Consider the following 15,778-nt stretch of genomic DNA (forward strand, 5'->3'; position numbering starts at 1 on the left):
CCCCCCCCCCCCCCCACTGAGCACTGTTTTAAAGTTAGTTTGTAGAATCATGTTAAAATAGTAACAACAAGGAGAATAATTTTGCTCTTGCATTCTTTTTTCTTAAAATTTCCCTCCCTGGTGAAATGTTTCATTAAAATTCAGTTTGGTAATAATTTCACGTTTCATATAAACTGAAGTCCCTGCAGCAACTTGCCGCTGAAAAAAGCTAGTCAATAAGCATTTTTTGCTCTTGTTCTTTGGAGAAAAAAAATTGCTTGATACCAACTATGTGCCAGGCACAGCGCTAGGCACAAGACAATCACGGGATCATAAAATCAGAAGGAACCTGGAGTTTCCAGAGTCAGTGGAAAAGGCCTTCCCCTGGTAACTTGGAGTTACAGAAGCATTTTAATGACAGCTCATGCTATACAGCCGTCCTCAGAAAGGTTTGCAAGCTTCCTTACCCTTTGTGCTGGGGTTTTACTTTTGAAATAAATGCTGATCTCATGGGAAAGGCCATAAAACCAAAATTGCAGTCCAGGTTTTTTCCATTTTTTGGTTTTTTTTAAAGCAAGAAGAATGTTCAGAAAAGAAATCCTGATTACATTTGGCCAACTCGCGAAAGCAAGCAGACAACTCCGACCTCTCTCCCGCCTCCTCCCCCACTCGCGTCCCCACCGCCCAACAATTAAAAATCCACACAGCCCCCAGACATGGAGTCAGGCTCCTGCCCTGCCTTAGCGAGCCCCTTTCCTGGCCCCTGCTGTGGTATGCTGTGGTGGGACCAGCTGTGCACGCCGTTCCCCGAATATCACAGGGACATTTGTGCCTGTAAGTGGAGTGGAACAGAACGTGGATCATCGCTGTGACGAGCCAGGAGCCCACGTCCCTGAGTTTCGCACTGCAGCTGCTTTTCCTCACTTCATGGACCGTACAGCCTGTTTTCTAAAAACGACAGGCCAAATTTAAAAAGAGAAGGAGGGGTCTCCTGTTGTAGCCTAGCCCATCCCCCACGCCTCCCTTGCACCTTCTAGAAGACATGGCAGTTCTCACAATCAGGGGTGAGCTGGAATCACGTAATCCAAATGGGAGTGTGGAGTCAAAGTTGGGGTTGCCCTGAGCTGCCTGGAGTTTGGGGGCTTGGGGTCACACGCTTTTGTGCAAGTGGCTAAAAGGACTTTCCATCAATAGGAACTGTCTCCCACACGATCTGGTGCGGTGGCTGCCCTTTAGGGGTGCCTGGGGAACCCCTCCAGATCAAGTGACCCACAATTCTTCACCCTCTCAGAATCTTCCCAGGTGTCTCTGAACCACTGAGGTGGCAAGAGCTTAGGGTTCACCACTGGAGAGACCCAAGTTTGCAACTTGATTTTCCTGCTACCTTTTTATTTATTTATTTTTTAAAATTAATTAAAAAAATTTTTTTTACATTTATTTATTTTTGAGAGACAGAGTGAGACAGAGTGTGAGCAGGAAAGGGGCAGAGAGAGGAAACACAGAATCTGAAGGGGCCTCCAGGCTCTGAGCAAGCAGTCGGTATAGAGCCTGACGCGGGGCTCGAGCCCATGAATTGTGAGATCATGACCTGAGCTGAAGTCAGATGCTCAACTGAATGAGCCACCCAGGCGCCCTTATTAATTTTTTTAAGTTTACATCCAAGTTAGTTAGCATCTAGTGCAACAATGATTTCAAGAGTAGACTCCTTAATGCCCCTCACACATTTAGCCCATCCCCCCTTCAGTAACCCTGTTTGTTTTCCATATTTAAGAGACCTGTATGTTTTTGTCCCCCTCCCTGTTTTTATATTAACTTTTGTTTCCTTCCCTTATGTTCATCTGTTTTGTAACTTGAAGTCCTCATAGGAGTGAAGTCATATGATATTTGACTTTCTCTAATTTCACTTAGTGATATCCTTTAGTTCCATCCCTGTAGTTGCAAATGGCAAGATTTCATTCTTTTTGATTGCTAAATACTCCTCCATTGGATATATAAACCACATCTTCTTTATCCATTCATCCATCGATGGACATCTGGGCTCTTTCCAAACGTTGGCTATTGTTGATAGTGCTGCTATAAACATTGGGGTGCATGTGTCCCTTTGAAACAGCACACCTGTATCCCTTGGATAAATACCTAGTAGTGCAATTGCTGCATCATAGAGTAGTTCTATTTTTAATTTTTTGAGGAACCTCCATACTGTTTTCCAGAGCGGTTGCACCAGTTTGCATTCCCAGCAGCAGGGCAAAAGATCCCATTTCTCCGCATCCTCGCCAGCATCTGTTTTGCCTAACTTGTTGATTTTAGCCATTTTGACAGGTGTGCTCCTGGTACGTTTTGATGGGGTCCTTGAGAAAGTCCCTTAAGTTCTTGGACCTGGTTTCTCAGCCATACAATGGGGGATGACAGTAACTACCTTTCAAGGCTGGGAGGACCCAAGGACAGAATACATTAGTGTTTGACTCACACTAAGGGTTCAATAAACAGTTGCTGCTCATATTCCTAACAGGGTTTTTAATCGTTGCCAGATGCTTATGGATGTCTAGCTCGCTGTCTCACAGAAGCCTCCTCCGTGTTCCGAGACCTGTGTTCGGACGTACCGGAACCAGCTTCCCTCCCTTCTCCTCTCTGCGCACCAGGGTTCGGGCTTCAGGCTCAGCCTCCGCTGGAACCTCTCTGCTCACTCCCCATTCATACTCTCACTTTCAGGGCGAGAGAAAGCACGAAAACCGCTCCTAGGGCATAATTGGCCCTCATAGTGTCACATGTCCATTCTTGACCAATCACTCAATCAGTGCGACTGTGGGGATCTGATTGGTTCAGGGCTGGGTCAGATGGTCCGTCTCAGAGCCAATGGTGGAGCGTGAACTGAAGAGGAGGGCGGGAGCCCGGAGAAGCGTGTCCGTCCCCCAGAGAGGAGTGCTGGGTGCGGGGACACACACAGTGGACACACACAGCGTGCAGCCCGCCTTACTCCTAATTAACTATAACCGAACAGAGAAAAGAAGCTGTGGGAAGGGGGCATTCACTGTCCCCTCGTCTTTCTCATGAACAAATCATGCCGGCGTGGAAGAACCAAGCTGTGTTAGCAGATAGAGGGGGTCTTTTGGGCCAATATATCTGGTGGTAGGAGAAAGCCAGTTTTTCAAACCCATGTTGTTGCCAAGATGCATTACTGTCTCTACCGAAAAGCCTTTGCTGAAACTATGGAGAGAATAACAAGATGAGTAGTTGCCAGGGGTGGAGGTGAGGGGGGGAGGGATGAGTAGGCAGAGCACAGAGGATTTTTAGGGCAGTGAAGACATCCTGTATGATAGTATAATGATGCATACACGTCAGCATACATTTGTCTAAACCCACCGAGTGTCCAACACCAACAGCGAACCCTCAGGTAAACTGCGGACTCTGGGTGATGACGATGTGTCACTGCAGGTTCGTCAATAATAATAATAATAATAATAATAAATGTACCATTCTGATAAGTGCCGTGGACAATGGGGGAGGCCGTGCATGTGGAGGGGGAGGGGAGATATATAGGAACTCTCTGCACCTTCCTCCCAATTTTATTGTAAACCTAAAACTGCTCTAGAAAGAAAGTAAAATCTTAAACACACACACACACACGCACACACTCACAACCTTTGTTGAATGAGAACCGTTTCTGAAACCAATGAAAAGCCCCGGATGAAAAATGGCCCCGATTTATTGCAAGTCCAAACAGCTTGGCTGGGATGAGGGGGGCCTGGCAGCGCCTGTGAAGAACAGCTGGGAGATCAATTTGGGTACCGGTTTATTAGCCCTGCGTCGGGCTTGGACGGGTATCTTTGGGGAAAAGGGGTCTGGGGCGGGGGGGCCGGAGCCGCGGTGAATAATCCTGACAGCACACGCGTTGCTGGGGGACATTTAACTGCCTCAGCTGCGCCTCGTCACGCAGCCAGTTCGGCGGAGCCTCGGCAGCTCAGAAGCAGCAGCCCGGGTCCGGCCAGCGACTCCAGCCCGCTGAGGCCTGGCCTGAATTCTCTGGCTGTCGGAGCCTCAGCCTCTCCGAGCCTCCCTGGCGGAAGAGACCCAGGAAAGTCATGGAGCCCAACAGTTGTCAGAAGAGACCCCTGAGGCCTTCTGGGGTGACGGTGCATCGCCCGAGGACCCAGCAGAAGAGTGGCCTCCACACAACACACACGTCCCCCTTGCCGGCTCTGGTCCCTGCCGTCCAGGAGCTCAAATCCTCCCAGGGCCAAGGGCGAGGGACCCCCAGACCTTCCCCCCACCCCCCCCAGTCAGTTAGCTCTTTGCTTGAGCTTTGATGCTATTTAGCTTTTTCCCTTGTTCGTTGGTTCATTCATCCACTCATTCACTCATTCATTCTTTTTTTTTTAACAAATAGTTTATTGTCAAATTAGTTTCCACATAACACTCAGTGCTCATCCCCACAAGTGTCCTCCTCCATGCCCATCCCCCCTCCCCCCCACATCCATCAGTCCTCAGTTTTTGTCAGTATTCAGGAGTCTCTCATGGTTTGCCTCTCCCCCTTTCCCCCACCATTTCCCCCCTTCTTCTCCCCCATGGTCCTCCGTTAAGTTCCTCCTAATCCTCCTATACGTGTAAACATATGATATTTGTCCTTCTCTGCCTGACTTATTTCACTCAGCATAACACCCTCAAGGTCCATCCATGTTGCTACACATGGCCAGATTTCATTCTTTCTCACTGCCATGTGGTATTCCATGGTATTCACTCATTCATTCTGTGTACAAAGACGGTATTTGCATGCTGTGCACCTGCTCTTGTAAAAAGTTTAGATACAGAAGGGTAGAAAGAGGAATGCAGAACACCCCACGAGCCAGAAACAAAGCTTTTGAACGTTCTGACATGTGACAGTGACGTTTTCGACCTTTCTCTATGTACGTAGTCATGTAGACACCTGTGTGTCACTTGACATGATGAGACATTTTCTGTTTCCCAATTTGCATATTTTTTTATTCAACAATGTCACGGAGAGTCGCCCGCAACAAGGACTACAGACACAAAGTGACGTTTTACATGGGTGCTTAGGGTCCTCAGCATTCTGCTGTATTAAAATGCCGTGTGGGTCATCCACGGACGGCCTTCGAGATTGCTGCGGGCTTTTGCTCCGATAACCACCCCTCCTTCCCTCCCCCCCACACCTACACCATCCACACTCTCACCTCGTCCTGCCCGTTTGAGTCACACTCCGCCCAATGCCTAGCTCCACACCCGTGTATAGTAGGTTCTCAGCAGATGTTCGAGGAGCAGCTCAGGTGAAGAGCTTTGTGTCTTCGTTCGGTTATCTCCTTAGAAAAAGTTTCCTAGAACTAGAATTTGGGGGTCTTAGGGAGTAGACATTTTAATTTTAGTCACGGATTGCCAGATCACTCCCGGAACGGTCCTGTCCATTTACAGGCCTACGCACCCCGTCAGACGTCTCCTCACCTCTGCCAAAGCTGGGTGTTTTCTTTTTTTCAACCTGTGCCAATCCAATAGATTGGCGGCTTTATTTATCCTTTACCCTCAGCACTATTTATCAATTTCAGTTGAAATTATTTCTCTACCTTCTTTCTTCTCATTAGCAGCTAGCTTAGGGCCTGAAGCAAGGTTAGGACTTAATACATATGCAACACAGTAGCTCAAAAATATTTATAAAGTCGGTCACCATGCTAGGCGTCGTTTGTGCTGCTGCCCCCGTGGACACCCAGTGTGTGACCTGAGTGGGGGGGGAGGCACCTGCCTTTGGAGAGAAACAAGCAGGAGGGAGCAAGCACATGGGAGTGAGGGTCATCCCAAGCAGTGAATTGCGCACGACGTATCTCATGTCTAAGGGCTAGAAAAGAGGAAGCATCGAGGCACCTGGGTGGCTCAGTCAGCTAAGTGTCTGACTCTTGGTTTTTTGGCTCCGGCTCATGGTTTGTGAGTTCGAGCCCCGCACTCTCAGTGCAGAGTCTGCTTGGGATTCTGGCTCTCTCCCTCTCTCTCAGCCCCTCCCCTACTCATGCTCCCCCCACTTCTTCTTCTTTTTTTTTTTTACAAATAGTTTATTGTCAAATTAGTTTCCACATAACACTCAGTGCTCATCCCCACAAGTGCCCTCCTCCATGCCCATCCCCCCTCCCCCCCACATCCATCAGTCCTCAGTTTTTGTCAGCATTCAAGAGTCTCTCATGGTTTGCCTCTCTCCCTTTCCCCCACCATTTCCGCCCTTCTTCTCCCCCTTGTTCCTCCGTTAAGTTCCTCCTAATCCTCCTATACGTGCAAACATATGATATTTGTCCTTCTCTGCCTGACTTATTTCGCTCAGCATAACACCCTCAAGGTCCATCCATGTTGCTACACATGGCCAGATTTCATTGTTTCTCATTGCCATGTAGTATTCCATGGTATAGATAAACCACATCTTCTTGATCCATTCGTCCATTGATGGACACTTAGGCTCTTTCCATGTTTTAGCTATTGTGGAGAGTGCTGCTATGAACATTGGGGTACATGTGCTCCTATGCCTCAGCATTTCTGTATCCCTTGGGTAAATTCCTAGCAGTGCTATTGCTGGGTCATAGGGGAGTTCTATTGTTAGTTTCCTGAGGAACCTCCACACTGTTTTCCAGAGGGGCTGCACCCGGTTACATTCCCACCAACAATGTAGGAGGGTGCCCGTTTCTCCACATCCTCGCCAGCATCTAGAGTTCTCTGATTTGCTCATTTTAGCCACTCTGACTGGCGTGAGGTGGTATCTCAGTGTGGTTTTGACTTGTATTTCCCTGATGAGGAGGGATGCTGAGCATCGTTTCATGTGTCTGTTGGCCATCTGGATGTCCTCTTTGGATGCTACCCCCACTTCTTAAAATAAACTTAAAAAAAAAAGAAAGAAAGAAAGAAAAGAGGAAGCCCGGAACATCCGTAACATGCCCCAGCTGACACCTTTGCCCCAGCCCTCAAGGAGAGAGTCCGTGTGGAAGGAAGGGACTGTGGGGAGCAAGCACATTTCCTAAACTACAGCTGAGAAGCACCTACAAGAGAACCCAGTGTAGTACGTGTTTAACACGTATTTTCCTGTGTTCACTCAAAAGAGCTCAGTGAGAACCCTTGCAGATTGGACTGGGGCTGACACAGGAAAGTCCTTGACACAGCACAACAGAGGGACCACCACTCATGGCGACGCCCACCTAACGTGCTACAGTGAAGTGCTCAGTCAGAGAAAGGGGATGTCGGCTTTAGACAGAGGCCAGTAACCAGTTTTTCCGGAACCTTCCCTTCCTTCACACCCGCACGTCAGCCCATTGTTCCGGTGTCAAGCAGGCTGCGAGGAAAATCTCTTCCCGATTCCCGTGTCACCTCGCTGCGGGCGGACATTCTTTCGCCTGGGGGATTTAGAGACCTAGGCCAGGTGTGGATGCTGAAGTGCCTTGCCCAAGGCCACGCTCGCCATGACACCCCTGGGAGCGTCTGTGTGGCCAGCCTGTCCACACAATGGGACATTCTCTAGGGCTTTCTCAGGGTTCAGGGGCCACAGAAGGGAGCACAGTCCTACCTCCACCTCCGTCCTCGGAGCCACGCTTCCCTTTCCGGGTGGGGACAGGTCCTCTCTCAGGGGAGTTGGCGAGGGCAGAGCGTGGGGGACGGTGGCAGCTGCTGGAAACTTCCCAGGTAGCTGCCCACAGAACTGAGGAATGAGCCTCCCAAATGTGGGCAAACCGTGGAAAATTCCGTTTCCGCCCGTTGCCCCCCGCAGCTGTCAACTGGCCCGCGGGCGGAGGCGAGGCCGGCCGGAGCCGAGGAGATGTCAGGAGGCAGGCGGCGCGGCGAAATCGTGGCTGTCTGCACACAGGCGTCCCTACGGCCTGATCTCGCCTTGCCGACAGTCTCGGCTCGGGGACCCCACTCCTGACGCAGGACGGGCGGGGGGTGCAGGGGAAGCTGCGATTTCAGAGAGGCTGCCAGATGGCCGCGAGGCCCGGGGCACACGTGTCACGCCGCCTGACAGCGCCGGGAATTACGCAGATGGAGACGGAGCCCTTCAGCTGGGCGCTGGCGTGTCTGCAGCTCCCTGAGATGCACCGCGATACCCGACCGCGAACTCTGCCCGAAGGCCTGACGCGCCCGGAGGGGGCGCCTTTTCCCGCCGCGAAGACGGCCGGCACAGCCAGCATGTGCGGGTAATGTTTGTTGGGACCATCCTTCCCCGGAACCAAATAAAGCGGTGGCTCGTTCAAGTTCGCCCACTTAAGGCCAGATGAGGAATAGGAAAAGGGAACCGGCCTTGCCGTGGACCTCCCCCGCTGCCTTGTTTTCCTCGGCCTCCTCCCACCTGGAAAACATTCTTGCTCTCCTTTAAGTAACCATGGAATCTACCCCTGCCTTCAAGAAGCCTTCCTGGATTTACCGTGCCCCAAAGGCCAACACCCTTTTCTTAGAATGCGGTTTTAAAACCAGACACCACCCAGTGCTGTGTTCCCAGCTCGCTCTCCTACTGACTGTGTGACCCTGGGCAACCCTCAGGCTGCTGGGAGGAGGGAGTGAGTTAATAATGTGCTAAGAATGTAGGGGAAGACTCATTACAACTAGTATAGTACAGATATCACACATAACATATATATACATATACAACATACAATATACATCGATTATAGGTAAATATAATATTACATATGTATTATATACGATATAATAATTAGTAGCATAGGTAGATTATAATAATTAGTAGATTATAGGTAAATATAATATTACATATGTAGTATATACGATATAATAATTAGTAGCATAGGTAGATTATAATAATTAGTAGATTATAGGTAAATATATTACATGTGTAGTATATACGATATAATAATTAGTAGCATAGGTAGATTATAATAATTAGTAGATTATAGGTAAATGTATTACATATGTATTATATACGATATAATAACTAGTACCATAGGTAGATTATAATAATTAGTAGATTATAGGTAAATGTATTACATATGTATTATATACGATATAATAATTAGTAGTAGTTCAACGAATACCCACCCACTACGTGCCAAGTATGGTGATGGCCCCTGGAGATGGGGCTAACAAGCAGGGGAAATAAATATAAAGCAAAATAAAATGTCTCCTGTTCACCTCAACAAGTAACAAACACCCAGAATGGGGGTAGGGTGCATGTGCAACTTGATCTACCACAAAGTTAAAAAAAAAATCCTTTCTAAGCAGAAGGGCGGGAATGAGGCTCAGGAAGAGGCCAGAGGAAGAAAGAAGAAAGTCCCACGTCATTGTAATTACTGCGGAGGATGGGGCGGCTTCCTGGCAAATGTGAATGTGTGCAGGACGCTGACGGATCAGCAGGGTTTGCCAGGAAGGGGCAGGGTAGGGGTCGGAGGGTGGGGGAGGATGGGCCGGACATCCCAGGAGGAGGGTGAGGGAAGGGACCAGAGGCGCTTCCCCATCCAGAGTACACTCGCTGAGCGCCCACTGTGTGCCAGGCACTGTTCTAGGCTCCCGGAAGAGAGCTGTGACCAACATGGATCACAAAGGCCGAGCTGGGGTTAAGGAGGATACAACACAAAGGAGGTGGAAATCCCTTTCCTGCCCTTCTGACCCCAAGAGGTCATGGAGAAAAATGGCACCAGAGAGAGACTGAAAACATCACGGACCTGGGTCCTTGCTTTCCTGTTCCCTGCTGGCCACTAGTAGAGTGGGTCGCTGTAGAAGTACCCAGATAAGCATGGTGCGCTGGAGAACATGGGGTGCTCGTGGCTGAGGGGAGGCAGCAGGCGTCTGGGGGACCCCAGCCCACCGGCCATGGTGGAGAGGCAGGGGTGGGGAGCCATGCAGTCCTGAGGAAGTATTCCCTGGCTTCCTGGGCTGGGATCTTCCTGCCTGCACTAGTAAGAGAACAGCCTCCTGAAGGCAGGCGCTGTTGAAAAGATAGATGTGGGGTGCCTGGGTGGCTCAGTTGGTTGAGCATCCGACTTCGGCTCAGGTCATGATCTCACGGTTCATGGGTTCGAGCCCCGCATCAGGCTCTGTGCTGACAGCTAGCTCAGGGCCTAGAGTCTGCTTCAGATTCTGTGTCTCCCTCTCTCTGACCCTCCCCTGCTCATTCTGTCTCTCTCTCTCTCAAAAATAAATAAAATATTAAAAAAAAAAAGAAAGGATAGACGTTTCCCTCAATTCCTTTATTTCCCTACTTAACATAGGCAGGCCCACGAATGAGCAGAGGCAGAAAGAAGGGGAAGGCAGGGTCCTGGGGGGACTGTGCATTTTTTAAGGCCTCTCTTCTGTGTGTGTGTGTGGGGGGCGGGAATATGTGGAAACACAGAACTTGGAGGGAGAGATGTGTCTCCTTAGCTGGCCAAAAAGAGGGCCCTCGGCCAAGAGTGTGGACACCAAGGCAGAGAGGCCAGGGAGCCGGAGCACGGGACCCCGGGCTTGTCTGGCCACCTGCGTGTCTGCGGCGGGAGGGCCAGGCTTTGCTTCCTGTGTTGGAGGGTGGGCCCCGGAGGTTGCAGCAAGCCCGGGGTGAGGAGACTCGGAAGGGAGGCCAGCTGAGTGCCTGTGAACGTGCCAGGGGGCAAGGAAGCAGGCCAGGCCAGGGGCTGGAGGGGGGCTGCTTTCTCTGGAGTACTCCCCATTTTAGCTGCTCCTCCTCCACATCCTACTAAGAAGAGAGCCCTGATTTTTTTCAGGTAGTAAGTGGAGCCCGGGGTAGGAAATGATGATTGAGCTCAGCTTTTAGTGGTAATCTCACCCTCCTTTGCTAGACATTGCATCACCCTGCTTCCTGTGAGGCTAGGGGTAGAGTATTATACTAGTTTGGGTTTATGAAATGTGGGGGGAAAGTCTGTTGAGGAAATTTTAAGAGAGGGAGAGGGGAGAATGGAAGAAGGAGGAGGAGGAGGAGGAGGAGGAGGTAGTTCCTTCTCATTGCCCCTCATAGCCACCTCTCTGCTTTCTGCCTTTGATGTAGCCATGATGTCCGGAGCTGCGGCAGCCACCTTGCTACCATGAGGTGACAGGCATGAAGATGAAAAGACAGCTCTCACAGGTGGCAGAGTGAGAAGATAAAACCTGGGTCCTTTGCAACCTTGTTGAAAAACTAAGCCAGCCTTCAGACTGTCAACCTTTGGACCCTTTCTTGAGGTCTGAAAGCTGTCACTGATGTGGAAGAAAGATGTCACTTCCTGAGGAAGAAAACAGGAAGGAATAAGACTCTTCTCCCCACCTTCTGCCTTCCAGTTCCCCTCCACCAAGAGAATGTGGCATAAGTGATGTTCTAGAACTGAGGCCTCAGGGGGCCTTAGGCCTCCTAACTCACCCCAACTTGGAAGGCTGCCCTGAGACAGCCATGGCACGAAGAACCTGTGAGGAAAGATCACATGGACAGAGATGCCTGACTGCCCCAGGCCACCTGCTGGCTGCTTGTGACTGCACGTGGGAGCCCTGGTGAGGCCAGCTGAAGACCCAGCCCGCCCATGGAGTTGTGAGAACTAACCACTGGGATTTATACGCAGCAGTCCCCAACTGAAACAATATACAGTGTGAGAACAGTCAACACGGGCGAGGCCCTCAGCCTCAGGACTCGATGGTGCTGAGGCAGGTGCTGGGGTCCCGTGGATGGGAACCTTCTGAGTCTCTGTTCTGATCCCTTTTATCAATGAGTCTCGACAAGACCACAGCTGTTAGTTGGTTTCTTTGGGTTGGAAACTCACACTTAACTATATTTTCTCCTTTGTTCTCACTTCCCTCCTTTGGCCAGGTGGCTCCTTCCAACACATATGCTGCCCCTCCCCTTTCCTCAGTGCTTTTTGCTGGGTCCTTCCTCTTCTAGCCAGTTCCGTGCAGCCTCATTCTCAGCTTCTATTACTGTGTCCTCGGAACAGTCTTTCTTGATCCTAAATCTGGGCCCCCTGTAATCTCTCTCAAGATACACTGAGTTTTCCTACACAGCGTTCATCTCAATGTGTAATCCTATGTGTATCTCGGTTCCAAAGGTCCAGACTAAACCTAAAGAGCTTGAACCACTGCAACTCTACATGATTAGTGGTAGCAGAACTTTCTAGCCCCTCATCTTTCCTACTGGTTTCTCCAGACCATTGGTTCTCAAAAAAGCGTGGTCCCCAAATGGGATCAATGCTATTCGGCATCGTCTGGGAACTGGTTAAGAATGTAACATTCCCAGGCTCCATTGCACTCCTAACTGAAACCGGGGTGGAGCTCAACACTCTGGGGTTTAGTGAGCTGTCCTGGTGATTTTGAGGACGCGCTAAAGTTTGAGAACCACTGGTCTAGGCAGTGAGCAAAGAGATGAGTTGCGGAGGAAGGGAGGAATGACAAGATGGCTCGTGGGAAAGAGACAAGTCCTTGCCAGCTCCCTTTGCTTGGTTTGCCAAATCAGGGTATGGTGTCCGATGGGATGGATGTGTGGAGGGAGGGAATGGTTCGAATGCATAAGGATCTTTGCTCAATGAGACAGAGAGAGAGAGAGAGAGAGAGGGAGACCGACCACCAGGCCCCCACCTAACAGATGAGAAACTGAACTTTAGCGGATTAGGTAATTTCCCCAGACTCTGGCAGCTGGGATGTGGTCGGGCCTCACCTTGGCCCCAAGTGTGTCTGTCCCAGGGTCTGCGCTGCTAACCGGCCGGCTCCCCTGCCAGCCTCATCATTATTTGCAAACACATTCACACATTTCTTATGGAAGCAACAGAGTGAGCTTCTCTGCAGACACACCCAGTGTGGCCCGTGGGCTCAGCGGGTAGACAGGGTGTCAGGGGTTTGGTGGGCAGCTGGCAGGCTCAGCACTGGGCTCCCACCATCTGCTCCGGGGGTCTCTTTCTGACTCCTTCGCTCCCAGAGCTCAGGGTGAGGCGGGGTGGGGGGTGGGGGATAAACAGCAGTCGGCAATGCATCTCCCCGAGTTTATTTACTAAAACAACATTTTTTATTACCAGGACAAGTTCACAGCGAGAATATGACAGCCTACATTTTATGTGGCCATTGATCTTTAATCCGAGCCTGCCTTGAGGTTTCCTATAAAATCAGGGCTTCCTGGCCCCAAATGTGATTCTGGCACCGGAATGAATGACGGCCCGGGCTGCTCTTTTCTCATCTGAAAAGGCTGAAATTGCTTTGTGTAAATGGGTGGAAAATGCTGATATTTGGATTCTATAAATAGCTCGCCTCCGGAGCGAGCAGCGCAGGGTTTCATCGGCGCGGTCTCCTTGGAGTGTTTGGGGCCTTATCACTTTTATCCAGGGTGCTGCATACAAATGAACCCCGCCGCCGCACCCCACCGGCAGTGAGCAGGAGGGGCAGGGGGCACATCTGCGGGTCGCAAGTGGTGGCGGGGGGCGGGGGGGGGTGAGGTTGAGGGGGGCAGGGCATGGCCCATGAGGGCGGCTGGGGGCTAGAGATGGGCACGCGCCTCCCTTTAGCGGAGAGGGAGGCGTGCAGCTTCTCCCCACTTCCATTTGCAGTCTGTGCCTGCCTGCGTGGGAGAAGGTTCTATCTATAGCGCGCTATTTTTAGCTCCATCATCTGAAGAACCTGACAGCCAGTTAATGACTGGGACCCATCGTGGCGTGTCTGCCGCGCTGTGGAGTGCGCACGCCAGGAGCAGATGTGCTGAGGCTCAAGGTTGTTGCATCTGAAAATGCCCTTCCTTCCCTAGGAGGCGGGCTGTTCCAGGAGCCTATGCCCCCGCCCCCACTTTCTGAGAACCCTCATGGGGCAGGAGGGAGCATCCTGTTCATTTACGGTGCAGTAAATGATATCTTCTTACCCCAGGACCCCACTCCTAGACACTGTTCACACAGCCTGGAGGGAGGGAAGAGACAGGGAAGGCTGGGATGGCAGCTTGGGGAGCTGAGAAAGGACTCCCATTTCACCTTGGGGAGGTCAGAAACCCTGGAAGAAGACCAAGGTACAGCCACCCTGGTTAGGAAGCTGTAATTTTCCCCAAGAAAGGAAAACTGTGTTCTCATGCCCTTCAGAAGCTGTACTCTCTCTTCACTCCAGCCCTTGATACTATCAGGGGTCACAAGCTCAGAGAGGTCCAGTGACCTGCCCAGGACCACACAGCCTGCCTCTCCTGCCCCGACACTCTCTGCAGCCACCGCGTCGAGGAGCAAGTCACAAAGGCAAAGAGCCTCCTTGTACTCTGTGAATGAAAACAAGGATGTGATCAGGGCATCTGGGTGGCTCAGTCCGTTAAGCATCTGACTTCAGCTCAGGTCATGATCTTGCGGTCAGTGAGTTTGAGTCCCGCATCAGGTTCTGTGCTGACAGCTCGGAGCCTGGAGCTGCTTCAGATTCTGTCTTCTTCTCTCTGCTCCTGCCCCGCTTGCACTCTGTCTCTCAAAAATGAATAAGCGTTTGAAAAAATTAAAAAGAAAAAGAAAACAAGGATGTGATCAGTGTTCATCCAATCACTCATTCTCTTACTCACCCTACAGGCAGGGACCAGGATCAGGGTGGCCATCCAACTGAGATCAGACTCGGAGCAAGGGGTGGCATGGAAATGCCAGCATCAGAGCCCCAGTCAGGAAGCCTAAGTACAGTTCTAGGTGGTATTGAGGGGTGACATGGCAAAGTGACCAGCGAGGGCCCTTCTTGGGGGCTTTGGCCACCTGTCAACCCTCCTAGACAACATGGACTGCAGATATATATAGCAGATAGCATGTGGCACGGCCATTCCGCAAATCAGCTTAGCATTCCCATGGCAACCCCAGGAGACGGTATTCCCATTTTACAGATGTAGAAAGAGAAGTTAAGGAACGTGTCTGGTCACCTATCCAGTAAGTGGAGGTTCTGGGATTCAGACCCGGGCTGTGTGGCCCAATGCTTCATGCCCTTAACCACTCTTCTCCACGGTTTCTAGGTCAAGTCTTTCTGCTTTGCCCCCACTTAAATCAGGCCAGACTTAAGAACCCTTGAGATTCTGAGCAGGCTCTCACCCTTGGGTTCCTCTAGAACAGTGCCATCCAATCACAGCTCTGTCTACAATGACGGGAATGTTCTACATCTGTGCGGCCCAATACAGAGGCCACTTGCCCCATGTGGTCGATGACTATTTGAAACGTGGCCAGTGTAACTGAGAAACTAAATTTTAAATTTTATTTAATTGTAATTAATTTCAATGTCAATGTCAATAGCCGCATGGGGCTGGTGGCTACCATATTGGATGGAACAGCCCTGATAAGCTGGCTGCATGCATTTTAATCCACTGGGTAGTTTTTAAAGATCCCAATGTCAGGATGGTGTTCCCTGAGTTCTGATTTATGTAGTCTACGGTAGGGCCTGGTGTCATTATTTTAAAAGATCTTCAGGTGATTCTAATGTACAACCAACTGTTGAGAACCACTGGGTTCCTTAACATTCTAAGTCATTCTAGTCTCTTCTAACCTGTAGCCTCTACTCCTATTGTAGCAGACACTGCAGGTGACTCATTCAACACCATTCCCAAACCTTTTATCTGTTGCTCTCCTCTACTATAGAGGTTAGAAAGTTAAATACTTGATTTCTCTAACTGCCGTGCAGTGAAGAGTGCCTGTATGATGCTGTTCCGGCAAAGAAATATAACCAGCATTCTGCTGCTATCATTCCTTCACCCTTCTCCTTCCTGCCTAGAATGCAATGTGATGCCTGGTGCAGTGGCAGTCATCTGATGACCATGAGGGAAGATCGGTAGAGTTGCAGACAACCACCTTGGCCTCATTGTGCTACTGAATCAAACCCAGCAGCTGCCTGCCTCTGGCCTTCCCATTTGGGAAAACAATCCAACCCATTAGCTTAAGTCACTCTAGTT

The sequence above is a fragment of the Crocuta crocuta genome, unplaced genomic scaffold (assembly GCF_008692635.1).
Source record: "Crocuta crocuta isolate KB4526 unplaced genomic scaffold, BGI_CrCroc_1.0 scaffold57, whole genome shotgun sequence".
In the NCBI taxonomy this organism is placed as follows: Eukaryota; Metazoa; Chordata; class Mammalia; order Carnivora; family Hyaenidae; genus Crocuta; species Crocuta crocuta.